This window comes from Seriola dumerili, unplaced genomic scaffold (assembly GCF_002260705.1).
Source record: "Seriola dumerili isolate Sdu_G_001 unplaced genomic scaffold, Sdu_1.0 BDQW01003649.1, whole genome shotgun sequence".
Taxonomy (NCBI): domain Eukaryota; kingdom Metazoa; phylum Chordata; class Actinopteri; order Carangiformes; family Carangidae; genus Seriola; species Seriola dumerili.
Window position 1 is genome coordinate 31966 of NW_019177904.1, and position 14669 is coordinate 46634.

Genomic DNA, 14669 nt, shown 5'->3' on the forward strand with positions numbered 1-14669 from the left:
CCATCGTCAATACTTGATCACTCACACCAACTGTAAATCTAACGCACCCATTACCAGTTTTATCAGTAGTAGCCAGCCTGTTAACATGATATTGTGCTTTTGTATAATTACAACCGACATAATGTATTACAAAGCATTTCAAGCTCTATAACGGGACATTTCAAGCGCTCTTGGGGGCCCTCTGGTGGCCACAGGGGCCCTCAGACGGCATGTAGTTCAGTTACACCTCAGAACAATTGAAATCGGATCCACATCAACTGTTAAGTTTTCTACATTCAAGCTCCCCAGAGGAGGAACTGTAAAGACGTTGGTGCCACCACCAGGTCAAAGTTTTCACTTATTCAGAGAAATAGTTTGATATCTACGTGACAAGCGCTTCACAATACATGCCACATTCACCCATTCACTCACATATTCACACATCACACCCATCGGTTTAAATCCCAGGACGTTACAGATCAGACAAGTGCCTCAGACCAACAGGACACCCCCGGAGAGTTGTTTTAGTCAACCAAACATTAGGAACACGTCTAATTTAAACAATCCCCATTACCCTTTGTTAACGAGCGAACAACAGAGTCAGCTCCTCTAATTACTATCTGATAGCGATGTGTAATCTATCGGCCTGCATCTTTTCTAATTTTACTCTGAGCAGATCAATCTCCATTAACATCCAAGCCTGGAGGCGCAGGGCACTCGCATCCAACACTGTGTGTGTGTGTGTGTGTGTGTGTGTGTGTGTGTGTGTGTGTGTTCCATGTTGCTCAGTTTGCTTCTCCAAAGTCTAAAAAAGCTCAGAAGTCAGAGACACATGAACGGACAGATGTCCAGTTTGAACCACGACCGTCGACAGCCTCATGTGACAGTGACGTTCGCCATCTCAATCAACACCTCCGTGTACAGGAAACTGTTACGTAATCTGCGTTAACTCCGGTGTGGTGCCCGATTATAATACAATACAATGTTCCACAATGAGAGCGACACTTAATAGGAATCAGTGGCTGTTTCCATCACTGTCACATCGGGTCGGGTCAGACTGGGTCTGTTTCTGTTTGTGTGTCTGATGTAATCGCACACGGGGAGATCGTGGGGTTTTATATCTGCAACGCTTGGGATCATTTGTGGGGAAAACACAAATTCAAATCGCCCCCTACTTCTTTAACTTCTTAGCTGCAATGCAAAATACATAAAGCTGCACGCTCCGTATTTATATTGGCAGGAGTTTATTCAGGTTGAAAAGGAAGTGGCATAAAAACAACCACCCAGCTCTGCAGCTCCCCACAGTTCTACAAAACTTTTTTTTTTCCAGTCGTCTTTTCTATTTTATCAACGTTTTATACATCAATGTTTCAGCTGTAATACAAAAAGAAAAACAGGATGGGAACCTTCAAATACACGGTTTCATCCACCCACCCTTGATTAACAACAGCTCATTACCAGACTCTAAGTAGGTTGTTAGAGTTTTACTGAGGACAATGTTCAATCAAGTGTTTTGTGTTTACATTCAGATATCATGACGGAACAACTTGTTTTCTCCCACTTACACTCATTGTTTAGGCTGAAGTGGCATGAGAGAGAGTTGGACTAAATATCCTGACATCAGAAGTCTGCTTGGTGAAACTTTTATAACTTAAACCTACAAAATGTTTTAACATATTTCAGCTCATTTTAGTTTCCCGGTCCGTAAACTCTCCGGTTGTTCCCAAATCCAGCAGCAGCAGGTGTTAATGAAAACACTCTGATAAACCCACTGAACACCGCCTTCCCAGCACACACACACACACACGCACACGCACACGCACACGCACACGCACACACACACACACACACACACACACACACACACACACACACACACACACACACACACACACACACGCACACGCACACACAGCACTTACTTGAGGTAATAAACAAAGCAGAATAAGCTGATGCGGAGATAAACATAAGAAGTTGTTTTTGTGCCTTGAAAGCAAAAGTAAATGGGTGGAAAATATTTCCTCTCTGCGCAGCGTTCTGTATAATTAGCTATTAGCATCTAGTGATCTAGTCAGTGCACTTAAATAAGATGGCAGACAGACAGACAGACGGCTCACACTGCTTCTGTGTGTTTATTGCTGCAGAAATAAAAAGGTCCATCAGACTCGGCGAGTGATGCTTTGGTGATGAGTTTAATGTTTTTCAGTGTGGGACTCGACGTCAGACTCATGGCTTTAGATGGAAAATGCCTCGTGTTGTTATCTTTATAATTATTCAGGTATTTAAAAAATAAAAAATCACAGGTGTGCAGAGTCTGATTCATGATCGCTGCTGTTTAAACGACAGAGGGACAGTTTGTTTCTCACCACCAGCAAGAGGCTGTGTGTTATTAAAGCTGTGAGCTGCTGTTTCTCACTTGAGTTTCATGCGTCATGTCAGCTACTCAACACGAGTGTTGTTTCTAAATACTCAAAATATTCACAAATTAGCGATCATGACAAAGAGCGCTGCAGGGATGAATCCTAACACCCGCAAATTAGTCGCATTTTAGCACTTCCTGTTCCCTCGACCTGAAGACATTTTCACGTCTTATTCTATGACATAAAATACATCAGTTAATACCTCAGTCCTGATTTCTTGAAGCTTTTACGTCTGTTAAAAAAGGCCGGTTGCTAACGAGCGTCTAAATGAGACTACGGAGGTTTAATTTGTAATTTCTGACAGTTTCAGTTTATCTATATTGGGGGATAAAAGAGAGTAAACTTTATATCCGTCACTGCAGATGCTTTCCTTTTGCCAACAAAGACAATTAAAGTAAATGCCATGACACAGGAATTAAACTAATTCGACTGCAGCTGGTGACCCTCGCTTCCACTCTCTCCTCTCTCATGCCATCTTTACCTATTGGAGAGCCAGGTAGGGTCCAGCGGGAGGCCATAATGGAGGGAAAGGAGGCCCCGCGGTCCTGCATGCTCACTGGATCCACTGACCCAAAGGTAGCTGGAGAGAGATCCTCAGTTTGGTTTGGAGAGGCGTCTAGCTTCCTGTCCTCTTGCTGAGGTCGAGAGTCCTTAGCTCACCACTCCTCGCTCTCCACCATGAGCCGAGAGAGGTGACACACTCTCACTCCCTCTCACATACGTCCTTCCCCGGGTGTTTCTCCGCTCTGCTGTCGTCTACGAGCTTTACTCCACAGCCAGTTGTGTTGCTTCAGTTGACCATGTACGATGTGGTGTGTGTGGTCAGTCTGAGTGAGACCTGCACCATTCAATCGGTCGGAAAAGGTCTCCTCTAAGCTGGGGCAGAAATCCACTGAAATCTCCAAAGCAGCAAAGAGCCAGAGGCTTTAAGAGGGTTGACACACACCACAGGGCCCTCGAGTGCTCTCCTCCCAGAGGTGCACGCACACGCACACACACGCACACACATACAAACACACACGCAAGAAACACAAGAACATCCACATAACTTCTACTGCTCAGATGAAACTACAGTCCTGCGTCAGTGCCTCTAACCAGCCTCCTCAGGCCTTGTGTTTGCTGCACATGTTCAATATGAATCTTGGCAAAAACACAACACATACCAAACCCCCCCCCCCCCGATAACACGCAAACACACGCACACGCACACACACACACACACAGCTTGGAGTTCCTCAGCTCTAATCAGCTTACAGACTTCAGACTTCATGGCCCCCTGGGAACGAGGACCATGCTGAAAAATATTCATCACATACCTCATCACACACTCGTCATGCAGGCCGGACCTGTGGGTCGATCAGCCACAGGACCAGGCCGGACCTGTGGCTGATCGACCCACAGGTCCGGCCTGGTCCTGATGCTGTCAAAGCACTTCCTCAGTTTGGTGTCTTCTATTTATATTTTTTCACTTTAATTGAAAATTAATTTGGTTAATAAAGCTGCAAAAAAAAAAGCAAAGCTAGCAGCAGCTAAAGGCTAACATCACCATGACGACGAGAACATGCTGATGCTTGGCTGAGAGACTGAGATGTTTTCCATGTTCACCATCTTATTACAGCTGATGGGAAACTCATTTATTTAGAGGCTATTTGGTTTAAAAGTATTGTGTTTGTGTTTCCTCGTGTTTTATAATTTCACAAGTTTTGTTCTTTCGTTACTTTATGTTTCACTATTAGGGACATTAGTTATTGTATTATATTTAGGTCAAGATGCTCAAACCCCAGTGCTTCGCTTTAGACGAACGAATACAGACAGTGACGTCATGAGACTGAGAGTTTCTGACCTGTGGGGTCAGCGTGGTCCTGACGCTCTGCGCCCCCCTCCTCCTCGTCATAGTGCTCCTCTCTGTCGTGGTAATACCCCCGGTGCGAGTGGTCGCGGTGCGTGTGGTGGTCGTAGTGAGCGTGTCGCGCGCTGTGCTCGGCGTCGCTGGCGTAGGAGTGATGTCTGCGCCTTTTCCGTCTGTGGGAAACTGGAACACCGATGTAGACCGGCTGCGCCTCTGAGAGAGAGAGAGAACATGTAAGAGTGGGATCAATACAGTGACACACACACACACACACACACACACACACACACAGTTTTTATTTTAATCCTATAAATACCATTTGAAAGAAATGTAAGCAGCACTAAAAATATTATTACATTAACACCATAACCCCGCCCCCTCATTTGAATATAAAAGATGGAAATAAAAAGAGCTGGAAAATAAAACATGGCATTGTGAAATAAAAGTCTTCAGGAATAAATAAATGTGGAATTATAGAATAAAAGTAAGTAAATAATAAAGTAAATAAAAATGTAATTTTAAAAATAAAATCCTATTTATTTGTGTATTTATTTTTTTATTTATTTGTATGTATAGGCATTTATTTATTCATTTATTTACTCACTTATATATTAATATTTATATTTATTTATATATTTCTACATTTATTACCTACTTTATATATTTGGGGATTTATTTCATAGCTGTATTTATTTATTTATTTAATATTGATTTAGATGTAATTCCATAGTTTGTTTGCCAACAGATTTTCCATATCAATTTCTTAATGAATCAGTTTTGTTGCCAAAAGGAAATGTCAGTTAATGCAGGTTTATTGTTTTCATGTCAGCTGATGTTTTGCTTTGGTTGTACACGTCTGAATTTCCCAATAAAAGCTACGGCTGATCACTTTGCTCAGTCGGTGATCCAGCTTTTGTCGTAACTGTTTCCTCACCATCATCATCATCGTAGTGTCGGTGACCTCTACTTCTCCCTCTCTGCCAGTCATGATGATCCATCCTGAAACAGACCAGCAGAAACGAGGAGGAGGAGGTTTACTGGGAGAGTACGGACGCAGGGGGAAAGTGACGGAAGAGAAGAAAGAAAAGGCGAGACGGTCGCCACTCTTCCTCTCTCTAAACAAACCATCATATATCACATGAAACATACACAGAGTTCTCCGGTCGTGGAGATCTCTCTGATCAGGGAATCCTCCCGGCCTGAGGGACTCTGACTGTACCATGTGAGCTGCCGGCCCACATGGCGACACATGTGCCATCACTGCAACCTCAACAGATCGAAGGATGACCAGAGGAAAACTCAATGGAAAACCCCAGCAGCCCCTCAGGACCGGGCTGCAGCTCAAACCATGGAAACCAGAGCAAGCAGCTCAGACCTGCTGAAAACTTGACGAAGGCAAGAGGCCATTTTTGTGGTTACAGACACATCAGATAAACATATACGACTTATTATTAACAGGGTTTAAGAGTTCTAACTTATGGCTTTGTTAATGGTTAATAAGGCATTTACTAATGCTTGTGAAAAATCCCTCTGCCTCCCATAATTCTAACTGTATAATCACCAAATCAACCAAAGAAATCAACTCTTGTTTTATCATGAACTTAATGTTAATACATGACATTTTATTCATTGCAAATTAATTCAGTTTAAAACGTTGAGTTTTCATTTTCAGACCATTTCAGATCTTTTGATGACGACTTTCTCTCACATGAAGTGAGAGTGTGACTCCAAACTACGATTTGAATGAAAATGTGAAACATGATTATTGAACTAGGGGACTTCCCAGCATGCACCATGTGAGGGTTAAACCGGGGTAAACTGTTCTTTCGTGCAGTTTCAAGACAAGATACAGTGAATTGAAATTTACTGTGTTTCTTTTAACACATACGATGCTGCGTTCAAGGCGACGGTAAACTTGGAAACTTCTGAGTGAAATCTTACGAGTTTCAAAACACGTGCGTTCACACAATCAACGTGGAAAACAAGATGGACGCCCGCGGTGACGCACTTTGTTCGAACACATGAACAAGTCACTGCAGCTGCTTGTCGCGGCTGAGCAGGAGGAAACTGTCTGAGGTGAATGTGCTTCTATTTGTGGCCTGTGTGATGTTGATGTTTCAGTGCAGCCGAACTGAATGACCCGACAGTCATCACACTGGCATCTTCACTAATATATTAAGAAAGTAAAAATATATTACACACAATAGTGAATAACTTTTAAAAAGCAGAAAGTCCAAAACCTGTTTATACGTTCAAATTATTTCTAATTTCCGACGTGTCATGAACGCAGCATACGGCTGAATATAGACTTGTTTTCTCAAGTTCAGTGAACTCATATTGTCACAGATCACAAAATGAGTTTGATTTGATTAATTCAATTAACTCACATTTTTAAGAAAGTGGGGAAAGCTTTCAGTGTTTTCCAGTGGAACTGATTAATTAAAGAATTAGTAAATGATTTATTAACCACTAATAAAGCCATTAGTTACCTCCCTTTATAAAAGGCACATTATCAGAAAGTATTATTATTCTGTAGGAGTCGATCACAATAGAAAGTTCCCTCAGGGAGGAGTTCAGTATGAATTAATGTGATTTCAGTTTACTGCTGTAATTTACAACTCTCCCTCTGTTCCCCCACTTCAGTGCCGCCCAGACATGTTCCTGTAAATGTGATCTGTACACGGCGAACTGATCACTGAGTGCTCCTCTGCGCTCGTGACGTAGGTCTCTCGTCCTAAAGCTGATTTTGGGGGTGTTTTCTGGGCTGATCAATAGATGTCATTTCTGATCGCTAACTAGTCCCTGAAGCCTGATCACTGACTGTGAAGGACAGTCACATGAGTGCAGTCATGCACACACACACACACACTCACACGCAGATGGAGTAATGAGAAGCAACATTAGCATAATGTCGTAGTGAACTTTTCGTGACAAACCGGTGAATAATGTCAGAGAAGGTTTCAGGAGGTGACGTCCTGTCCAGGTCAAAAACATGTTTTTCCAGGAAGTTGAGAAGTTGAAGCTTTTGTTTAAAGAGTTTTTACCAACTGTCAGATCGACTCTCTGGCCTAGAAATGACATCTATTAACTCCTCATGTTTTTACAACATACAGCCACTGATCTAATGATAAAACTGCCGATCATTGATCTTCAGTCTGACATATTTTGGTACAATGTCGTCTCACGAACGACCTTATTCTTATACATGTTTATCATACACAGTATTGGATTACATTAATTTAGCAGATGCTTTCTGTTTCAGACCCCTCGTCTTCAGGACGCACGGAGGCCAAGTGTCTTATATCACTGGACTGACTTCAGCAAAGATGTTTTCTCAGGCTGAGTCCAAACACGACCCTGAAGGCACTCGCCAGCAAACCTGTTCACCAAGGATGGAGAACAAGTAGTTCAGCCCCTCAGGAAGAGCTCGACACTCACGACAACATCCGACATGAAAGTGTCTCATTTTAATTGTTGGTGATGAGCAGCTCAAAGAGTCGACACTCACACAGAAAAGGCAAGAACGTAAAGACTGAGGCAACATTCGACGAGAGCGAGATTAAATCAAATAAACATTTAACAAATTTCAACCAAGTCTTAAAATCCTGCTTTCCTAATAAAGTGATTATGAGCCCATTTCAAAGGTTGAGAGTTTCTTATGACAAACTGAAACAATCAAATAAAAAAAATATATGAAAATATATGCAGGAACCCCAAACACACACAGTCACATGGAGCAACAAATGCTGAAAAACTACAGTCTCAAACACTTGTTTTCTTAAAAACCGCGATTCATTTCAATCGTTCACAAACTCATCTTTGAGTTTCCTTTAATTAAGCTGCAAAATCTCAAGTGAACCGACCTCAGACAACCTCCCAAGTCTTTATAAAGTTCAAATATAATTCTACATTTCAGCTCTGAGCATCGTGACACCTTCGGCCTCTACTGGTATTTATTTTGTATTCAAATCAATGCGGCTGTAAAAAATAAGCACAACACTACATGTGAGGGGAAAGTGCACAGTCATACATGACAGCGTCAGTAAACCAGATGAAAACCTGACAAACCTTCTTCACACAGCTTCAAACCAACAGCATCAAACACGACAGAATCATGTCAAAATGACACAGTGAAAAAAAGAGGAAAAGTAAAAGCGTTACCTGGTGTGACAGACGAAGCTGAGAAGACTGACGTCAGGAAGATACCGAGGATTTTATGATGTCAAAGTGACGACAGATAACAAACAGAAAATAGTCAGAATGAAACTAATTTCAATATCGTTGTGTGAATTATCTACAGAGCAAGATGCTGCAACGAAACACCAACAAGCCGCTCTCAATGACTGCACACACAATCTGAGTATTGAGTATTGGATGTCTCTACAGAGTCTGTGAGAGTGTGTGGGTACATTGTGTGTGTGTGTGTGTGTGTGTGTGTGTTGGCAAGCGTTTTGGGGGGGTTGGGTGTATGTAGAGTGCAATCACTCCATTCAGGGAGCATCCATTCATCCATTCATCTTCCTCAGTTTTGTGTTTTCAGAAAACACTGAGGCAGTTTTCAGGTTCTTTATAAAATATATTTATTCTACAGCTTCAGTTTCAGTTACTGCACAGATCAGATTATCTCATGTACATTTTTAACTCCCTATGCAGCAAAATGTATTTGTCTTTTTTCTTTACTGTATTTTATATTTGTAGTAGTGAATTGTGACTTTAATGTTTTTCATTTTATTACCTGTCCAGGGAGAATGGATGTAAATTAGCATTGTGTTCATTAAAATATATTGTCCCTATCAAATAAACAAATGAATAAATAACAATATATTTGGGCTGCAACTAATGATACTTTTAATTAATCTCTTCACTGTCTGGTTCCTTTATGCATCAAGAATTGGGGAAATTAACTATTTGTAATTCCAGAGTCCAAAGTGATTTTTTTTTTTTCAAATGTCTTGTTTTATTATTAAGATTCTAAAACCCAAAAATATTCAGTTTGCAACGATAATAATAAAACAAAGAAAAACAGCAAATTAGTCAAAATAGAGTCAAAATAAATTGTATAATAAGGAAAGTGCTGAAGGAACCAACAGTGCAGCTCATTGATGTGTTTTAATAGTTTCAGGACGACAGTGGAGGAATCAGATTTATCAGACTGTGATACACAGATATAATCTGTGAGTAGGAGACGTTCATTACTGGTTTTATTGGAATGTTGAACAGAAACAGATTTATCCTTTAACATCTACTGAATGCTACCAGCCACATGATGGGGCCATGCTAATAAATGAGCAGGCAGCCACATGACCACGTCACTGTGTCTGACTCTCACTCTAACGTCAGCGGACGGTGTCGCCACTAGATGGCTCTGAAAACCTGCTTTCCGTCTCCAGATGAGTGGAGGGAGCAGCGGGTGATGATCCTCTTATACAGTAAATCTGATCCATGAATCAGTTATTTGTGATCTGTCGCGTAAAGATGAAGAAGATCTGTGTGAAGACGATCCGAGACTCTAAGGACTGAAGCAGCTTGTGAGCAGCTGTAACTAGGAAATGAATCAGATGTTATACATGTATTGTGCAGACGTTATATGAAGTTAACTGATCAATTAATTTAACTACTCATGGCTTTATTTCTGAAAGCATCCTCACTTTACTTTTAGTGCCTAAAACCTCTGCACATTGCTGTACATATTTTATACATAAGACCTAATTGATTAACATGTTGATAAAAGTGTCCACTTTTTGATTTCTGAGGTCTATATATTTTTCCTAGTTCTAGTTTCTCTTCAGTTCAGGTTTGTATTTTTCTTGTAGACATTCAAGTTCAGTCCAAGTTAAATCATTAAGTTAAAACTCACCCAGTCAACTACATTATTTCAGTGAGTGGCTCTTTATGTTTTGCTTAATCTTACCTGGAGTCCAGGTGGAGAATCCGCTGCATCCAGATCCACGACGTCTCGTCTCCTGGTGGTTTTCATCATCTCAGAGTTCGACCATAAAAACCTGAAAACACAGAATGTAACCTGAGGTCACGTCCATTTATTCCAGTATACAGACACATTTCAACACCTTGGAGTTATATTTGAGCTCATCTTTGATAATTGTCTTATTGCTCACTCAAATATTCACAACATGAAGTTTGTCTGTGTCACAAGGCGACCATCAGTTACAAAGACTAAACTACCCAACTGTATATGACGTGGTTAAAGCGGCTCCACCTGCAGCAGCTACAACAGTAAAATGCTGTTGAAGCATCGATGCACCAGACTCATTAATCTAATAACGTCATATATAATAAAACAGTCACAGGAGACATTTTACTGCAGAAATAGAGCTGAGTACTTCCACCGCTGCAGGAGATACATGCTGTAAAGCTAACGTTTTTCTGAATGGACTCTTGGCTTGTGAAGAATCATTTTCTTCTGTTATTTAATTCCAGATTTCTGTGTGTGCTTGTTCGTATTTAATGAATTCATTCAGGAATGTAATTCCTGGCTCCTCCCGACTTGCTCCACTTTCCCTCCCTCCAGTGTTTCTGCTCATCACCTCAGTGTCTCGTTCACTTATCGTCTCTTCAGCTTCGGCTCTTTCACTCGTAGCAACACGCGGTATTAATTTCTGCTGCGCTGCTAAATTAATCAGCCTGTTTGCACATCAGATGGATGAAGCTTCATTCTTTGTTTGAAGATTATTCTGAGTAATCGAATTTGACCGTGTCAGTCTCTCTAACGCACGCACGCACGCACACACACACACACACACACACACGCACAGTTTTTTTCTATCTGATGCTACATGCAGTGCCTTGGTGCGGATCCAGACCTCAGGGCAGAGGAAGCTGTTTTCATGTGGTTTTCTCTTCTTCTTGCTGCTGCTGCGACACACTCTGCACACAATGGTATTTTTTAAAATGATGACACCATAAAACAAACATTGTGCTGGAACGATACTTGTTCTAAGAGGATTTGAGGACTATTTTTAAAGTTGTTGTTGTTTTGTTTTTTTTTTTTAATCAAAGCCAGATAATTATTCCAGTCTAATTTTAACATGTGTGCTGAGGGTATTTCTTTTCATAGGAGTCTCTGAACCGCAGCACAGGGCAGCTGCTCAATAGCTTTATCATCAGCTCTTCATTCCCTTGTCTATATTGTAAATATAGTAGAAACATCACTCTATAAAAACAACAGTGGTGCCATTTTAATCTCAACAGTATTATGTGGATGTATAAATAAAGATTAAAGGTCGTGTATTTGTTTTATTTGAAGTGTTGATCCATCAGAAGATATAAAAACCATCTCAGTGTAGTTTTACATCTCCTCTCTCAGGCTTCTCTCTGGAGCTCTAGTAACAACAGGTCGGTGAGCCAATCAGAAGAGAGGAGGCTCTGAGGAAAAAATATTTGAGAATTCATGTAAATGGTGAAATGAAGTGGTGATGTGCCTGTTGTTCAGAGTTTTTTTTTTATTATTTTTTATTTACACCCTCACAGCTACATAACAGTAAAAAACCATGACTGCTGACCTTGGGACTTTAGCGTCAAAGACTGGCTCCTGGCAAAGGGAGTGTAACCTCTCTGACAGCAAAGGAGTCTGAGAGAGTCTGCAGCTGAAGACGCCTCTGTGCATGTCATCTGAAAAATTCAGCCATGAGTGCTAAAAGATATAAAACAATAAAAGATGATATCACACAAAAAAACACATCGATAAAAATACATTTTTAATTTACAAACTAATTTTACAGAATCTGCAGGTCTCAGATCGTCTGGCAGCTTATTCCATAAGAGTTATTGATCTGGAGTTTGGATCAGTAAGTAATCACCTGTCAGAGGATCTAATGCTGCCCGCTGGCTCATAAGGAGTCCGCACTTGATCCCATTTGATGCTTTTCTTTGTGGCACATGATAGTAAACTTTTGGACAGTTGGTCAGACAAAACAATTCATTTCAAAGTGTCACCTTGGTGTGTGGGCCTTTGGAGGCGTCTTCCCACACCGCCCCCCCAAGAACATGTTTGACCAAGACCTCCAGCCGTCATGACTGTTGTCCGTCAGAAACAAAGGTGGAAGTATCCTGTTGTTATGGAGCTGCAGAGTCCAACTGCGGTGGAGCCCGAGGTGGTGGATGGGAAAACAAATCATCAGACTTAAGACTCACTTCCTGTTTCCTGACCTACAGTGAACATCAGGTTTCCTTTAATCATGACAACAAAGGTTCCAAGTCGTGTTTGTGCCTGAACAAACCTTCATCATAGCGTCACCAGATCAGAGGAATGTTGCATGAATCATTAATGTGACAGTGATTTGAAAAAACACAGGAGAATAAATCTAAGACAACTGGGATTTTTTTGTAAATTATTAACATAATAGTTGTTCTAAGTGTAATTTAACACTAAATTAACCTTTCTGAGTCAGTAAATTAGAGGATCAATCACTTTATTACACTATGTATTGATCCTGGTCCGATTTACAGAAGCTTTTTTTCCTCTTTCAAGAGTGATTCTGTCATATAATTGCTTATAATTGACGTATAAAACATGAATGGCTGTTTGTTAACAATTACTAAAGCCATTAGTTGCAGCTTATAAACTCGTTATACAGGAGGTTTTAATAAAATGTTATGAGGTAGATTTGAATTGTTGCTGTTCAGCAGAATATTTATTATTTGCACTGCTGTATCGTTTCACAGTTAATTACACTGATAACAATCCTGTTTAATTATGATCATTCATAAAGTATAACAGCATGTTGTTGGTAGTGTTATAAATTCATGACAATTAATAACTGTGTATCATAAATAGAGTGACATCTCTGACAGACATGAAATCTAAGAAATGTTTTGTTTTGAATTTTCCTCTAAATAATTAAATTTCATCTGTAATCCTCTCTCCTGCAGTAATTGTCCTCTCACTTTCTTTTTCCATTTGCTGGAGACTTCCCACTGTGCCGACATGTTCCTGTTTACCAAATTCTCACTTTCTAATGTGAGTTCTCTATGAAACCAGGTGTTCGGGCAGAGAAACGGATGAATGAAGGAAGCTCCCTGTCATTCTCTGGTGAATTCGCCCTCTCTCTTTGTTCATGTCACATCCTCTCCTCATCACTTGTTCAGACATGAGCTTTCACTACCTTCTCTGTGGTGTTAGGTACAGCAGCTGTAAGGGGAGCAGGTGACAAATGAGATTGAATTCCTGTTTTCCCTGCAGTGGACTCTAATAGATGCAGCAGACGGACAGCAAGTTGTGGAAGTGCTGAGAGATAAATACACTCAATTTATGTGCAGTGCCACAGATCCGTTTTTCCATTACTTTGGTGTGCTGACATGCAATTTGTCCGGGCCATTCACAATCTAGTGACTGTGTGACCTGATCTCATCGAGCTTTTAATTCACAAGACAAACAGAGCTGCTGTTTTGAGCTCTGGATGCATGTTGGGCCATTTAGAATTTAAATTGACATAATTTGAACAAGAATGGATCGAATGTTGAAGCATGAAATCAAAATACACAAATCCATGAAGCAATTTCCAAAAAAACAAAAAAGACTGGTGGAAAATTTGTGTCCAGCTTTTGTATTTGATAACTTCTGGACACTGTATCCATCATTTATTAGCGATTCATAGCACGCTAAAATGTAGTTATTAAAAGGTAAAGGGCATTTTAAATGATCAATTCATTAATTTATTAAAGAATGAATCATCAGCTGGTGACAATGTTGACGTTTTACCTGAGACCTGTTAGCTTTAAGCCTCAGCAGTTTAGCATGTAGCCCTTAAGTGCGTATTTAAAACTAATTTTACATGATTATCATTTTTAATACAACATTATTGCTTTGCTATTTTTGGTACACCACTCATCTACTCCATGAAACTGTCCAGACACATATGGAGCTTGCCGCCTGCTGGCGGGGAGCAAGCAAGCTAGCGCCGGGTAAGCTAGCTGTCAGGAAAGGGACCTGAGCCCAGCCGGTAAGCTAGCTGCCGAACTTCAGTGTCACACACTGTGTGGGAACTCTGAGCTCCTAGTTTAACGCAGTTGTCTGCTCTGTCACAGTGTCTTTGGGTTAACTAACCAGTGATATTGTTCAACAAAAATATAACTTTTCAATGATTCAGCTACAACAAAAAATCAGTTATTTTATTCGTCGTCTCACATTTGTACTGAGTCACCATCGTCCCAAACAAAACAACAAGAATCAGTGTTTAAGTTATTCATTTTTACCATGCAAGTGAGCCATCTTCCCAATCAAATACTCTCTCTGATAGATTAAAGGCTGGCGGACTTACCTCCGGTACCGTTTGCTGAGGCTGGAAACCGGCTTGATGAAGAGGAGGAGATCCGGTCCGAGTATTTTTACTTAATGGTCGCGGACTGTTCTCAGAGCCAGTTACCGGTTCACCGCGGCCATCTTGCTTTTTTGACGTCCGTAT